The 13,805-nt window shown below is 41.7% G+C and overlaps 1 protein-coding gene and 1 pseudogene across 1 annotated transcript in view; both read left to right on the top strand.

Moving 5' to 3' along the window:
- ST3GAL3 (ST3 beta-galactoside alpha-2,3-sialyltransferase 3) overlaps positions 1-13,805 on the top strand; it is a 167,106-nt gene that overhangs the window by 5,258 nt on the left and 148,043 nt on the right. The gene's annotated exons all lie outside the window — the stretch shown is intronic.
- LOC102440673 lies at positions 10,918-12,213 on the top strand (annotated as a pseudogene).

The raw sequence follows: 13,805 nt of genomic DNA, 5'->3' as shown, positions 1-13,805 counted from the left end.
GCCACTTGAAGGATTCAAAGGTAGGAAATTACTTTATCAGCTTTACCTTTTCAGATTACTGCACGTGAAGGAAGCAGAGTAGCGAATATCCTATTTCCCTGACATGGGAAGTTCTGAGGTTTGCAACCATAGTACCGTGCCTCCTACACAAGAGCCATAAAATATTTATGTATGAGGAGAGATTAGAATGAGGTGAGACTGGCAGGAAGGATACCAGTTAGGCTGCTGCAGTAACATGAGGATGTGTCCATGTCCTTCCTAGGAGTAGAAGAGAGGACTATATATGAGTTAGTAGGCCAGGATTTTGGTCATGGCTTCACCAGTTTCTATGGTGTAACTATGGGCAGAACCTCTGTTTCTTCTTGGTTCTGGTTCTCAAATTTGTTAAATTGGGATTAAAATACTCATCTTTCAAGGTTGCTTGGCTCAGTGAAATGCTTAGGTACTGTGCTGTTAGACATATCCTATATAATAAAAGCCTAATATGCTAAGTGTCCGGTGGTCTGGTTGTCCGTTAAACCAATCAAAGTGTAATATGCTAATGATATGCTAAGGTTGCTCAACTGCTCGCTATGATGTGCACTGACCACCAGCGGGCAGACAGTCGACCAGTCAACCAGTCGCTATTACATGCACTGACCACTAGAGGGCAGATGCTCCGACTGGTAGGTTAGCTTGCTGCTGGGGTGCAGCCGATTGGGACTGAGCCAGACGGGCCGGACACGCCCTGGAGCCCTCCTGGAGCCCCGATCGTGCACCGGTGGGGTCCCTTGGCCTGGCCTGCATCCTCTTGCAATCCGGGACCCCTTGGGGGGTGTCGGAGAGCTGGTTTCATCCTGATCCTGCAGGCCAGGCCAAGGAACCCCACTGGTGCACGAATTCGTGCACGGGGCCTCTAGTACCTCTTATAATTAAAAAAAAACCTGGTACTGTGCTATTAGACACATAAAGTACTATGCTATTAGACACATAAGATACCTCTTATAATAAAAGTACTAGCTTTAGGATTCCTAATGTTTAGTATATTACCTGGTTCATAATAAGTGATCATTAGCCTTAAATCCCACCACCTAGAGATAACCATTGCCAACATTATTGTTTTACTTATACATCTTAAATGATTGATGATGCTGGTTTGGGAGTGTTAGGCCTGAGGGAATTATTCTGAGATTGAGAAGGGAAGAATTGATATGAATATCATACCAACTTAAACATTCTTTAAGTGCCAGTAGATTGGGTATGGCTATTCAGCTGTCCCAGCACTCACTCAGAAGTCCCACATGCATGTGTGCATACACTTGTGACACTGATGTTATTATGTGCTCACTGCTTGGGCTGCTAAAATGTATGCCCTTTTCCTTCAGCCTGTCGTCATTGTTACTGTTGCCTGCCTCCCCCTGAAATGTTACTCCTCCTCAGTCTTCTGAACATGTTTTTAAAGACGATAATGGGGTTTTAATTTAGATTTGTTCTCCATTAGGTTCCTCCCTGGTCATCCTGGCTGACAGGAATTCCTCCTCTCTGAACTCCTCTACAACTTAATTTATGTTATTCTGATTGAATGTCATCTACTGCCTTATTATTTGTCTGCATGTCAGCAAATTTCCCTTTTTCTTGATGTCAGTTTTCTTACAGAACAGTGGAAAGATGGCATGTTAATGTATTTCTTAACATGACTTGAAAAGCCACTGAAACCTTGTGTTTGAAATATGTTAAACATAGGTTAGAAAATTCAGTTATTAAGTTTTAAAGTGTATATCAGTGATTCTCAGACTTCTTGGTCTCAGGACTCCTTTACAAATTAAAAAATTATTCAAGACTCCAAAGAACTTTCATTTTTGTAGGTTTGTCTATTGATAAACAAATTACTGAGAAGATTTTAAATCGCAATCATACACAAGCACACACTCCATTAGCCTCTGGAAAACTCTGCTGGACGCTTGTGAGAGAAAGAGTGAACAAGGCAAAGACCGTCTGGTAATTATTATGAAAATGGTTTTACACCTGTGGACTCACTGAAAGGGTTTCGGGGTCTTGGATCACAGTTTGAAAACTCCTGGCATACAGATGTGAGAGTTTTTATTTTATTATTTTTTAAAAATTGATTTTAAAGAGAGAGGAAGAAAGGGGCGGGGGGGGGGGGAGAGAGAGAGAGAAAGAGAGAGAGAGAGAGAAACATCAATTGCTTACCTCCTGTACACACTCCAAACGGGTATCGAACCTGAAACCTATGTATGTGTCCTGACCAAGAATCGAACCCGCCACCCTTTGGTGTATGGGATGATGCTCCAACCAACTGAGCCGCCTGGGCAGGGCAGATGTGAGAGTTTTCATGTGTGGTTCAAACCAAAAAAACTCTTTTACATCTTTTTTGCAACGAAAACATAAGGATAGAAAAATTGACACATATTTTCAAAATGTACTCAGCATAGTTTATTATTTTAAAGTTGCCACCTTTTGTTAGACCTCCTTTATTTTGAAAGGATAGATGTGTGTATTTTTGGAATATCTGCTAGGTACATCCTTCTAATAGACATTTGTCATCCCAGAAGACGTCATTGAACTTGGAACACTAGTATTTTTGTAAGAGAAAAATATACAAATGCTCTTTAAGTCCCAGAAATCTTATATGCACTTGACCAGATGATAACCAGAGAACTTCTTTGAGCTGCAAGAGTTTCATGGTTACTCACCATCTCATTGTCAAGTTTGGTTGTGATCTTATTGAAAAGATGCGTTTTTTTCTGAAACTGACCACATTGATGTCATTGTGTGGCACATGAACTGCACTGCATCACAAAACAAATGAGTGATGACACCACTGCCCCCCAGGCTGTGGAGCTTCCACACTTCCTGAACCCCATGTGCCACAGACATATGACATGGGGATTGTGTGAGGAGGCCAGTGTCAATAAAGTTCATAAACAAGAGTTCTGGTATTTTCTTCTTTAAAAAATAATTCTTTATTGTTGAAAGTATTACATATGTCCCTCCCCCCCCCCCCCATTAACCCCCTCCCGTGTGCCCTGCCCCAGGGCTTCAGCACCCTGTTCTCTGTGTCCATGGGTTATGCACACAAGGTCTTTGGTTGATTACCTCCCGCCCACCCACCCTCCCCCGCCTTCCCTCTGAGATCCCGCACTCTGTTCCATGCTTCCATGTCTCTGGATCCACTCCGTTCATCAGTTTATTTTGTTACTTAGATTCCATATATGAGTGCGATCATGTGATACTTGTCTTTCTGTAACTGACTTATTTCACTTAGCAGATACTCTTCCGGTTGAGTGCTGGTATTTTCCTTTGCTACCGTGGTGAACCATTTTGAGTACCCTTTGAGATAACAGTTGGCTTGCTCTATCTGTGGATTCAATCAACAGAGGCTCAAACATATTGGGGGGTGGGGGTGGTGAAGTGTTACGTTGTTGCTGACATGCACTATGTAGTTAGGCCTAGATCAGGGGTGGGCAAACTTTTTGACTCGAGGGCCACAATGAGTTCTTAAACTGGACCGGAGGGCCGGAACAAAAGCATGGATGGAGTGTTTGTGTGAACTAATATAAATTCAAAGTAAACATCATTACATAAAAGGGTACGGTCTTTTTTTTTTTTTAGTTTTATTCATTTCAAACGGGCCGGATCCGGCCCGTGGGCCGTAGTTTGCCCACGGCTGGCCTAGATAGTTGAGTCTGTACTGAACATGCACAGACTTTTTTCTTGTCATTATTCCCTAAGCAATACAGTGTAACAACCATTATTTACAGTGCATTAGGTATTATAAAAAATTTGGGGTGATTTAAAGTATATGTGGGGATGTGCGTAGGTTATATGCAAATACTCAGCCATCTTATGTAAGGCCCTTGGGCATCCACGGAATCTTAGGGCTGTACGTCCTTTGTGAAGCAAAGGGCCTGGCTGTTACGTGGTGTCTTCTTGCTCTCGCCTGAGCCTTCTCCAGGCTGCCCTCCATGTTGTTACTTGAGTGACCTTTCTAAAATACAGATCTGACGAGGTCATTTCTCTACTTAATCCCTTAAGTGGTTCTTCACTGCCAGTGGGATACATTTCAGACTCCTTAGCATGGCATCCAAGGCCTCTCCTACCCCTTTGCTGCTTCATCTTCTTTGCTGAAGCTTTTCCTAACCCTCACAGCCAGTTACTAATTTCCACCATCTCATAATGCCTGTACCTTGTTTATACTTCAGCTGCATGCATCACACTGTGTTCCCACTGCTCTACTCAGGTGCATAATAATGGCTTCCGCCTGGACTGATAAGATGGCATAGCTTCCAGCATAGTTCAGTATAATAATTCTGCAATATTAATTTCTTTCCCTGCTTAAAAAAAAAAAAAGATATGGGCAGATAAATAGTATGGAACTACTACCTAGGTCTAAGACATCTAAAGTCTCAGAAATAATAGCAATGAAAGGGAACATTTATGTCATATAGTCTTTTTTTATGTCATATATTCTTATGATATATTTCACACATACAAGAACAGAACAATATGGTGATACCTATCATTAAATCTTAATATTCCTATTGTGTCAGGTTTTTTTTAAAAATAAATAGAATATTACATTTCTAGCAAATGCCTCTTGTGTATTTCCTGCCAGTCTCCTCCCTGTTTCACCAGAGAATACACTGTGTTGAATTTAAAGTGTTAAATTCTCACACGTGTTCTTATGCTTTTGCTACATGTTGTGTGTCCATATACAGAACAGAGCAGAGGTTGGCCAACTGGCCTGCAGGCTTTATTGAAACACAGCCATGTCCATTCGTTTCAGTATTGGTATTGACTGTTTTCGTGCTACAATTTTCTGCTTCTAGTTTTCTGGACATATTGCCACCTCCCTTTAACACTAGCCATCCTTTTATTTCATTTGGCCTGGCAAAGGAAGGTTATCTTTTCTAACATTCCAGGTAAACTTTCTCAAGACCGATTGCATTCAGCATTTTAAATCTTTCACATAGAAGTCACCTTTCTCCAATTAAAAACAGTATGCCTAGAACCCTTGTTATGGGTTGGCTCAGCGAGATAGACCACCGACTCAGAATTTAAATTTAAGAGCCTTTATTAAGCTGGCCAGCTGACCACAGCCCGCACCTTCCCCCTCTGGGAAGGTTTGCAGCATGTGGCCGAGACCAAGGGTGCAGTATGATCCTTTATAGCAAAACAGTGTTAAAAAAAATACAAAGCATTTCATTAGCTGTTCCTTAGAAGTTCACAGAAAGTTCATAAGCACAAAGGGGAGGTAAACGGAGTCACACCTGGCTGGAGCATATCATAACACATTGTTTTTCTAAGACAATCTAGCAATTTTTCTTCTACGGTCCCTGACCCTAACACAATCCCTTTCCATGCCTCAGTCCCTCCTCCTAGCACATTCAGTAAGTTTCTCATGTTTCATTTCCTCCCCCTAGCACACCCTTATCCTCTGAACATCATTCAAAAAATCAGCAAAAACCCAATAAAACCAAACCTTCACAGCTCCTATTCAGAAAGCTGTTTGTTTTTGGTTTTTTTTTTTAAAAAAAAGAGCCGAAACCGGTTTGGCTCAGTGGATAGAGCGTCGGCCTGCGGACTGAAAGGTCCCAGGTTCGATTCCGGTCAAGGGCATGTACCTGGGTTGCGGGCACATCCCCAGTGGGAGATGTGCAGGAGGCAGCTGATCGATGTTTCTAACTCTCTATCTCTCTCCCTTCCTCTCTGTGAAAATTCAATAAAATTTTTTAAAAAAAAAAAAGGTACAAATGAAACCCAAGGCTTTTTTTTTCTCTGGACTTTTTACGGGGCCCCCCCCCCCCCCCCCCCGGCCAGGCTTTTTCTTAGTTCTTCTAAAGGGAGCATTTGATCAGGGACAAAATATTTTTCAGCTTTTCTGTCTTCTATTTTCTAATACATTTTCATTGATTTCAGAGAGGAAGGGAGAGGGAGAAAGAGATAGAAACATCAATGATGAGAATCTATCTGCTGCCTCCTGCACACCCACACTAGAGATCGAGCCCATAATCCAGGCATGTGCCCTGACTGGTAATCAAGCTGCAACCTCCTGGTTTGTAGGTCGACGCTCAACCACTGAACCACACCGGCCATGACTGTCTTCTATTTTTTAAACCTTGGTAGATATCTGAATTCTAGTTAGAAAGTTACTGACTGTCCATATTTACAGGAGTCTGGGTTCAGTCAGGAGAATGAAACCACATGGTACTTTGAGCAGGTAAACTTTAGTGTAAGAATTATTAGCTATGACAGAATTGGAGCAACACGAGACAGGCTGATAAGAAACAAAGAATTAAGCACATAGGAGATGCCCAACATCATTAGCCATCAGGGGGATGCAAAGCAAAACCACAGTGAGATGCTTGCCCCTCCGCCCATCTCCATCCATATCTTTTTTGGTTCCATTTGCTTGGTCCTGTTTTTCAGATACCAGTTATGCTTATGCTGGGTCTCCTATGACTGCCATTGCTACATATTTTTTGGGGTTTGTTTTGGCATTCCTTTTAAACTTATTTTTCAGGTTAACTTGCTCTTTTTTTTTTTTTTTTTTAATCCAGCATGGCCTTCATGACTCGTATTTTCAGCAATGTCCACTATGCTCTCTTCCATTGAAGATTTTGTTCACTTTTATGAGGGCTAATTGAAATTTATTTATTTATTTATTTATTTATTTATTTATTTTTTTTTTTAAATATATTTTATTGATTTTTTACAGAGAGGAAAGGAGAGAGATAGAGAGTTAGAAACATCGATGAGAGAGAAACATCGATCAGCTGCCTCCTGCACATCTCCCACTGGGGATGTGCCCGCAACCCAGGTACATGCCCTTGACCGGAATCGAACCTGGGACCCTTCAGTCCGCAGGCCGACGCTCTATCCACTGAGCCAAACCGGTTTCGGCTGAAATTTATTTTTAAAATGTTGTTTTGCTGGTTTTTCCCTGAGCTCTGCCTTTAATCTCTCTCTGCTCTCAGTTTGCTCTTGGCTTATAGAGCCAGCTGGGAGGACCTTTGTTAATGACCTTTATCTGTTCTGTGACAAAATTTTTTCTACCATGTTCCTCCTTCCCCATTCCTTTTTTTTCACTTTCGTTGCAGTATTTTTGTTTAAATCCGCTACTGATTCCTTTTTATTACTGCTCTGATAAACTCTTGCCTCTTCAAATGAAAAATGTTATATAACTGAAGCCAGGTCATTTGGATTTGAATTCTGGCTCTGCCATTTACTAGCACTATGACCTTAGATAAGATAAGTTGACCTTTCTGTGCCTCAGTTTCTTCTCTATATAATGGGAATGATAACTTCATAGGATTATTGAGAAGATTCAGTGAGTTAAATCATACTAAACGCTTAGAACTGTAGTTGGTTCACAGTAAGTGATATATGAATATTAGCAATATGAATTATTTTATCCCTTACATTGACTTGCAATTAGAAAACGCACAGTTCTTCTGCATAGGATAATTTAATATATTGCATATTAATTGACTACTTAAATCTGCTTAGTCATGCATAAAGTCTGAATAGGAGGTGTGCATTCAACAAAAATGTTATAAAAAAATTAATGAGCTTTTTAGTAACTTGTTTGGGAAGCTGGATAATGAATAGTACGTAATAACTTCTAATTAGCTTGCCTCAAAAATATTCACAGGAGACATGCTCAGGAAATACTTTGTGGTTTTTGCTCTGTGTAATTTTATTATAATTGAGTTCATATCCATTATGGCTGATATTTGAAAGTTGGCAAAATTCTGACATTTCAGACAAAAAGTTGTTGCCTGGCCCTAGCTGGTTTGGCTCAATGGATAAAGCATCGACCTGCGGACTGAGGGGTCCCGGGTTCGATTCCGGCCAAAGGCACATGCCTGGGTTGCAGGCTCCATCCCCAGTGAGGGGTGTGCAGGAGGCAGCCAATCAATGATTCTCTCTCATCATTGATGTTTCTCTCTCCCCCTCTCCTTTCCTCTCTAAAATCAATAAAATATATTTTTAAAAAAAGAAAAAAAAGTTGTTGCCTGGTATAATTCCAAAAAAAAAAAAAATGAACAAACAAAACCACAAACCCTATTGTAGGATGTTTCAGAAATGACAGGAGTTTGGTGAATTTGTTTCAGTGAGTTCAAATTTTAGTTTTCTTTTTATGGTTAATTAAAATAACCTAGCTTTATGTACCTTACTGCCTTTTTACCTTTTTTGTGCATACTATTACTGACTGACTATTCGGTCAGTGAACAGATAATTTTTGAATACCTAGCAGTGATACAATAGACATGTTTCCTGCCTAGATTAGCCAGAATATAAATGTTTAACAAATACTCTTCTTTATATATAAAAGCCTAAGCGACCATCAGACCGATAGCTATAATGCACACTGATCATCAGGGGTTAGATCAGTGGTTCTCAACCTTCTTAATCCTGCGACCCGTTAATACAGTTCCTCATGTTGTGGTGACCCCCAACCATAAAATTATTTTCGTTGCTACTTCATAACTGTAATTTTGCTACTGTTATGAATCGTAATGTAAATATCTGATATGCAGGATGTATTTAGGCGACCCCTGTAAAAGGGTCATTCGACCCCCAAAGGGGTCACGACCCACAGGTTGAGAACTGCTGGGTTAGATGCTCAATGCAGGAGCGGACACCACAGGCATGGAAACATGGAACAGACTGGTGAATCTCAGAGGAAGGGGGCAAAGGGGGAAGGCAGGAAGAGATTACCAAAGATTTTATATGCATACTAGAGGCCTGGTGCACGGATTCGTGCACCAGTGGGGTCCCTCAGTCTGGCCTGCGCCCTCTCACAATCCGGAACCCCTCGGGGGATTCCGGAGAGCCAGTTTTGGCCTGATCCCTGCAGGCCAGGCCGAGGGACCCCACCGGTACACAAATCTGTGCACTGGGCCTCTAGTAAGATTATAAGTGTATTAAGTAACGGGATGGGAATATACAGGGGTTGTGAGAATTTATAAGAGGGAGACCTAACCTGAAGTGTAGAGACAGGTGAGGCTCCTCAGGAATTAACCTTTAAGCTGAGACTTAAAGAATAATTGGGAGTTGGTTAGATGAAATGCTGGGGTCAAGGAGGATTTAGCCTGACGTTGGGAGAGAACATGTTCAAAACATGCAATGTTGCAGACTCACAGAGGGGAGGTGGTAAGAGATGTGGGGCAAGAGGTGGGCAGGGGCCAGATTATCCAGAGTATTTTTTTTTTATTGATTTCAGAGAGGAAAGGAGAGGGAGAGATAGAAACATCAATGATGATGAGAAAGAATCATTGATCGGCTGCCTCCTGCACGCCCCGTACTGGGGATTGAGCCCGCAACCGGGGCATGTGCCCTTGACCAAATTGAACCTGGGACCCGTTAGTCTGCAGGCGGACGCTCTATCCATTGAGACAAACTGGCCAGGGCTATGCAGAGTCTTATAGGCCTTGTTAAGGGGTTTGGGACTTACCCTACATAGTGGGAATTTTACAAAGTGAAATAAATTCACATTGGGTACTATGTGGAGAATGAATTAGGATCAAGAATGGATATGGGGCCAAAGCCGGTTTGGCTCAGTGGATGGAGCGTCGACCTGCGGACTGAAGGGTCCCAGGTTTGATTCCGGTCAGGGGCATGTACCTGGGTTGCGAGCACATCCCCAGTGGGAGATGTGCAGGAGGCAGCTGATCAATGTTTCTCTCTCGTCGATGTTTCTAGCTCTCTGTCTCTCTCCCTTCCTCTCTGTGAAAGATCAATAAAATATATATATATATATATATATAAAAGAATGGATATGGGAGGCTTATTAGGAGGTTATAGTAGTAGGCCAACAAAAGATTATGGTGACTTGAAATGGAATGGTGGCAGGATGGATTTCAGAAGTATTTAACAGGTAAAACTCATAGGACCTGATGATTGATTATATTTGGAAGGTGGGATGAGAGTGAGAAGGAGGTTGGTGTCAAGGATAATTTCCAGGTTTCTGACAAAAATATCTGTGAAGGTGTTGCCTTTTATTGAGATAGTGAACCCAGGGAAAGAGGAAATTTAAGGGGAAGTCTGAGGCATCTGTGAAACATCTAGATCAAGCATGTCAAACTCGAGGCCCGTGGGCCACATACCTCGTTTATTTGGCTCGTGTTAGCCTTTGAGTTTGACGTGCTTGATCTTCGTATAGAGTGGGAAGTTAAAAAATGGACATGGAACTTAGAGATATCTAGACAGAATATGTAAAGTTTGGGATAGTGATGGTAAAGGAAGTCACAGAAGTGGAATGAGATTGCCTTGGGAATTTCTGCAGAATGAGAATTTTAAAAAGCCTTAGACAGTATTCCAAACTTTTCTCTATATTTAAAATTTATATACATATAAATTTTATATATATACATAGACATACACAAATTATACCTCTAGTATATATTACTTTTTGGAATGTGTACAAACTATATTAATTATGTCTACATTGGGCCATTAATTAGAAATTTATTTAATTTTAAACACACTGTTGCTATGCCTTAATGCTATGCTGTTAAATGCAGATGATTCACAGACCTAAGTTATGGATTCTGCTTTTAAACTGTACGCTGATTCTTTGCAAAGGCAAAAATAAACAACATTTTTTATAAATGCCGTGACAGAGGTAGCATGGGGTGTTAGGGGAGCGCACACAGCCACAGGATAGGGCTGTATTTAAGGAAAGCGTCCCGAAGGAGCTAAGACTTGGACAGAGGCCTGGAAGGTGGCTCGGCATTGCGAGGCAAAGAGAACAGAGAAAGGGCTCTCGGCACCATGCGGTATCTCTTCTCACAGTTTCAGATGCCAGGCGGGAGCCAGGTCAGATCGTGTTGGGTTGAAGAATGAACAGGAAGTGAGAAGACCGACAACGCCTAGGGCAGGGGTCTGAGTTGGATGGTCTTAGTGTCCTCTGTGCCTTGCACAGTCTCTGGCACCCGTGTTTGTGGCATTGGTTTTGGACAGAAGAGAGACCCCACCTCTGAGATAAGATGAATATGTGAGCAGGGGCTACGTTCAGACTGCTGTGCTCCTGGTCCATGCTGAGGAGCCTCCTGTGAGCAGCCGCCCCCTTCACCTGTGTGCCTTCATGGCTGTGCAAGGAGGCCAAGTGCATCCCACCAGCCAGAAAAGTCCTCAGCACTCATCGGTTAGCCTTTTATGTTTCATTCTAGTCTATTTTTTAGTTGAGTATATGATACTTGTATCTTAACATTATTAAAATATTTTCAAGACGGTTCTAGAAGTGACATCACCATGGCCGCCCAAAGAAAACCCAAGTTCAGTTCAAACTTGTATTGGTTGGTGCCGGTGGGACTGGGACAATGACCTGGGTGAAACATCACCTGGCGGGTGAATCTGAGAAGAAGTACGTAGCCACCCTGGGTACGGAGGTGCACTCCCTCGTGTGCCACACCGACAAAGGGAACACGGCCGGCCCGGGGAAGTTCAGGGGACTGCGAGACGGCGGTGACATCCAAGCCCAGCGTGCCATTACAATGTTTGAAGTAACTTCGAGAGTTACTGAGAAGAATGTGCCTAACTGGCATCGCCACCTGGTGCGAGTGTGTGAGAACATCCCCATCGTGTTGTGTGGCAACAAAGTGGACATCGAGGACAGGAAAGTGAAGGCAAAACCAATGGTCTCCACTGAAAGGAGAATCTCCGGGACTACGACATTTCTGCCAGGAGGAGCGGCAGCTTTGGAAAGCCCCTCCTCTGGCTTGCTGGAAGGCGAATCGGAGACCTTCGCTTGGAGTTTGTTGCCGTGCCTGCTCTTGCCCCTCCAGAGGTGGCCGTGGTCCCAGCACTGGCAGCGCGGTGTGAGCACGATCTAGAGGTTGCTCAGGCCACCGCGCTCCCGGACGAAGATGACGACCTGTGAGAGGGAAGCTGGAGCCCCGAGTCAGAAGTCTAGTTTTATAGGCAACTGTCCTGTGATGCCCCTTTATTATATAGCGAAGCAGAACCTGTGCTGGATCTTCAGGAAGCCGAAAGAGAGGAGTGGGCTTCCGGGTGAATGTGGCAGTTACAAAATACTTTTTCACTCTTTGGACCTGCGTGTTTAGCTATATTGGAACGCAGTTGTTTCCTTATAAAAATGCTGCAGTCTCATCACAATACTCAGTGGTGAAACCTTGTTTGTTACTGTCATTCCCGTTCCTTTTCGTTTAGAATCAAAATAAAGTTGTATTTCAAATATCTAAAAAATATATATATTTTTTTCATAAATATCTACTAGTAAAGTGGCTACATAATCTCTTATTTGGATTGGATGTCTATTTGAACATTTCTTTGAGCATTTAGTTTAAAAACATTTTTCTTTTTCTTTTATTTTAAAAATAATTTTAGACTTAAAAAAAGTTGCAAAAATATTACAAAGAACTCCCACGTATCATACCTTCAGCTAGTTTATGGTAGTGTCTCTCAGAGTTCCCCGTTGTAAAGTTAACTTTTTCCCTCTCTGTAATTAATGAGTGTCTTGTGGGGAGATACTTTAAGACTGTACTGTATACCATCCCATTTCTCAAAATTTTACCCACTAATTTTAGCATCCTTTGCTTTTTTTAAGCTGAATTATTACTAAAATGGTTGCTAAATGGTGACTTTTCTAATTACATTAATCCTTCTGCATTCATTACTTGACCTTCCACTCTACAGGAGCGTTCTCTTCTCTCCACATTTATTACATTCTTGTTAGTGGGTTATAATGCTCCAGATCTGGCCAGGAGCCCCTCGAGCTGGCTGCTTTTTCCGTTTTACATGTCCTTACCTGAGCGTTTTCCCACTTTCAGGCACAACAGTTGGTTTTGATATCTGGTAAAGCAAATCCTCATCTCATTATTTTCACTTAAAAAAAATTCTTGGGCATGAAGTATTTGGATTAATTTTATATTTAAAAAATAGTCATGGATTTTGACTGGAATTAGACTGAATTTATAGAGAACTGACATTTCAGAAGAACTGACATATTTCCATGATTGAATCTTCTTACTTAAGGAGCCTGTTTTATCTCTGTATGTATTTGTATCCTTTGGTGAAAATCTTACCCATTCCCTCCTAAGTTTATTTTTAGATATTTTGTAGGTTTTGTTGCCATCATGAATGGAATTTTTCCCCCCCTTTACATTTTCTAATTGGTTATTGCTGGTACAGTGGTTAAGAAGCTTTTGATTTAATCTTATAATCACCTACTTCCTATTAGTTTTAATGTTTTTACAATCGATTATCTTGGCTTTTCTAGGTAGACAGTTATATAACCTGCCAGTGATAACTTTTTATCACTTCATTTATAATATTTATACATGATTTCTTCTTTGTATGTTATCTCGCGGCTAAGATATCTGAGTGTGGGTGGGGAGGGGTGGTCTTGGGAATTCTTCTTGACTGATGTTACATTTAAGGGGCGTATCAAAGAATGTGCAACAGGTGAAACAAGGTGGTGGAGAATGTATTCCAGACAGGCTCGGGGGAGAGGAACAGTACGACAGTGTTCAGTGAATAGGTAGGATGGCTAGAGCATAGGAAACAAATGAGGTTGGGAGAAGCAGGAGATGGTTGGAAAGTAAATGGGGCACAGTCTGAAGCTGCTGGATTCTGAGAGCAATTACTTTATTCTAAAAGAAATGAGAATTTAATGAAAGGGATATTAGGTAGAATGGCCCCCCAAAGGTACCCTAATCCCCGGAATCTGTAAATATGTTACCTTACATGGCAAAAAGGACTTTGCAGATAAAATTAAGGCTATGGATCTTAAAATTGGGGGAGGGAGGAGGAAATTATCCTGGGTTATTTATTTATTT

Source organism: Myotis lucifugus, unplaced genomic scaffold, assembly GCF_000147115.1.
Source record: "Myotis lucifugus unplaced genomic scaffold, Myoluc2.0 scaffold_37, whole genome shotgun sequence".
Lineage (NCBI taxonomy): Eukaryota > Metazoa > Chordata > Mammalia > Chiroptera > Vespertilionidae > Myotis > Myotis lucifugus.
This window is presented reverse-complemented; position numbering and strand designations above follow the sequence as displayed.